Below are 3,629 nucleotides of genomic sequence, written 5' to 3' on the forward strand. Positions count from 1 at the left end.
GAAAATAGTAATTGAAATTGATTGAAACATATAAAATATATTATAAAAGTCATAAATTCATTAGTAAAAAAGAAAGAGGTATTCAGGAGGATGAGTAGTTAAGGAAAGGAAACAAAGGGTAGGTAACAACTCAGTTGGAAATTACTGCAGGCACTAATCCATTACTCTGAAAAATCTACAACAAAATGAGTAGGTGTAAGCCTTTATTTGGGCCTTCCAGAATGAATATTTAAGGCTAACAGAATAGCTCTAGTAGATACAAGAAATTTCTCAGGGAAAAGTTGGTGGGAAACAACTGCATGAGCTATCATAAGCACATAATCCTGTGGAGTAATGCTTTTAATGGGTTTAAGTATAAAGATAAAATTGCTTCTACCTAGTTATAAATTCTGGAGCATTATACTCTGATGCTTCTAAGCCAGATAAATTGTACCAATCAGATGCAGCAAGGACTTCATATCACCTCATTATTTTGGGACTAGTAGTAAGTAGCATTTTGAGAAGAATAACTGCAGTGTGCTCGATATGCACTCAAGCTCCATTATCAATGATTTTTTTTTTTCAAAAATCTATTTTCCGCCAATATTCTTTTTTTCGTGTGAGACAAAGTCTCATTCTGTCACCCAGGCTCTAGTGCAGTGGCATGATCTCAGCTCACTGTAACCTCCACCTCCCAGGTTCGAGTGATTCTCCTACCTCAACCTCCCAAGTAGCTGGGACTACAGGCATGTACCACCACACCTGGCTATTTTTTTTATTTTTTAGTAGAAATGGGGTTTCACCATATTGGACAGGCTGGTTTTTAACTCCTGACCTCATGATCTGCCCTCCTTGGCCTCCCAAAATTCTGGGATTACAAGTGTGAGGCACCACGCCCTGCCTAGCCAATATTCTTAAGATGCTAAATGTAAAGATATGAATTGAGCTTGCGGGACTTGTGCTTTATGCAATTACAATAACTGTTTTTTGAAATATTTAAGATATTTTCAAAATACTTTTGTAATTATATTTAACAATACAGTTCTCAGTATAAAATTAAAATGAGTGGCTCTCCTTTGTTTTGCCAGTTTACTATTTCTGCTACCACAATAAATGGTAGTTGGAAGACCAAGTATGAATTGGAACAGACTGATAGAGAGAAAATTGCTTTATCTAAAATTTTATAATTTATTTTGCCGATAGGACTGAATGAAATTTAAAAAAAAAAAAAAAAAAAAAAAAATGCCCTGTTTATCTTCCTGGCTGAAAAGGTCTTATATTAAATATTAAGTTAAGTATTTATTGAGCAACCGGTAGCCTGGTTTATTGATGGTAATAATTTACAGTAAAATATGCATATAAATGATACACCAGTACTCTTATTTCAGAGAAATATGGCTATGCTGCACCAATAAATGAGTATTTTCGTTTCAGTGAAAGTGCATTAGAGTTAGAAAAACACAGTTTATTTTGAGCATGTAAATGATTATATTATCCTTAATTATAAATCGTATTTTTATTTCTATCCTGGATCCCCATTTCCTGCATAAGAAACCTTTTATCAGAAGCACATCAAAATCCTATTGATCCTGATTTTCCTAGTATAGGATTTGAGAGTTCAGAGAACGAAGAGAATTGTGGTGTAATAGGCCATTTTGCATGTAAAGTTTCATCATTTGCCATTCTTAATTTTGATACTATTGCTGCCCATAGAACTAATTTGAGATATAAATTCTATCTATAGTTGGTAAGGAGTAGTAGCTTGTGAGAAATGAAGATAATATGATTAGTTAAAAAGAGAAATTATTTTGGAGCATTTTTCTAAACTTCGTAATACTTTTAACATTAAAAGTAGTTTATTTTCTTTTATGTTAATTATTTCCAGTCTGTACTGTAACCAATCTATGTTTCTGGTAAACCTGAAAATAATCAGCCAGAGAGAGGTGTGTAAATATTCAAGATTGAAAGTAGGTTAATCTTTGTCTTTCCAATTACAGTATAGACAGTCCCTAACAAACAATGGATTGTCTTTTGTTTTTTGACGATAAGATGCAATGATTGAGGTATTAAATGCATTTTCAAATTATAATATTTTCTACTTACAATGGGTTTACTAGTACTACTTAACCCCATCGTAAGTCAAAGAACATTTGTACAGTTAAATGACAGATGTGATCTAGCAGATCTTACTATTAAAATTATTGCCAGGTTAATCATTGTATAGAAGCATTAAGCTTCTTTTAGTCTAGTTATAGCAAAAAGTTTGTAAATTCTGTTATTTAAATGTATGATGCAATTGACTTGACCTAGTTCAATTTAAACAGCTTTAAAGTAGCTTACCAGTTATATAAAATATATATATAATCCAATGTAGAAGAATAGAATCTCCTCAAAGTATGCCATAATATTTTTCTTTTAAACTTAAATATATCTAATTAAGTGGTTCATTATAATTTTTAATAGACAATAAAATAATTAGTGTGTGCTGCAGAAATTTAAGTCACACATTTATACAATATTAGCATAAAATGGTTTAATGGTGCTTCATGAGCTGAGTATCAAATACCTATTTTTAAATGGTGTAATCACAGTTTTATAAAATAGATTCTAATGACACTAATCAATTGTGTGTATGCTCGTTGGGTTACATTCAGAACTATCATAAATACACCTATACAGACTATTGAAGCAAAAGAAGTTTGGTAACATTAAAGGCCTATAAAATCTCAAAAAAGGCATTTTATAAGATAAAGCTAAAATTTGGGCATTTCCCTATTTTTCAGTTCTTCTAATATTACGTTGAATTGGCTTTATAATCATGTGAAGCAGAAATATATTTTGTTCAATTATTTTTTTCTAAAATATTTACCATATCACTTAGATGTTATATTCTGTGGTTTTATATTTAAAAACCATATACCATCAATGAATACAGCTTACTCAATTTACCTGAGACATAAATGGAAATGTCTTACAGAGTAATAGATATAGATTTGTGAAATCTTCCTGATTCCATTTATGGAAGGAGTCAATAAATCACAGTTTGAGTTTAACCAATTTTTATATAATTTGGACAATGAACAGTTCGTGACTTTGGACATGAATCAATTATGGTCCAAGGCATTTTAATCATAAACATGGCATAAGGAATCCATGCAATTCAACAGGCTTAGCAAGCATTAATGTAACACATTTGCTGTAAAATGCCTCTGCTAAAGGATACAATAAATTTTCTAACAATTTTATTTTAATGGCCTTAAAATAATTTAATCAAATTTTATAAATATTATAGCAGAATGACTTGGTAGATAATATTCAAGTTTTGGAATTAGCCAGTGTGTTTATGATAATTAGTGTATATTAACCCTGAGGCAACAATAAATCTCTCTCAGACTCAGTTTCCTCACTAGAAAACTTGGGCTAATAACTGTACCTAACTAATATGGCTGTAATGAGGATTATTTACATATGCATAATGCAGATAAAATACCTTGCACAGTGACTGGCATATGGTAAACTTTCAGTTATTATTGCTTATTATATGATTTTCATGCTGAAGACTTCCTAAAGAGCAGGACAAATAAGGTACAAGTATTATTGAAGTAATATTGAAGCAAAATGCACAATAGATTTTTTTTTAGCAAGCATTA

The sequence above is a fragment of the Cebus imitator genome, unplaced genomic scaffold (genome assembly GCF_001604975.1).
Source record: "Cebus imitator isolate Cc_AM_T3 unplaced genomic scaffold, Cebus_imitator-1.0 Scaffold12, whole genome shotgun sequence".
In the NCBI taxonomy this organism is placed as follows: domain Eukaryota; kingdom Metazoa; phylum Chordata; class Mammalia; order Primates; family Cebidae; genus Cebus; species Cebus imitator.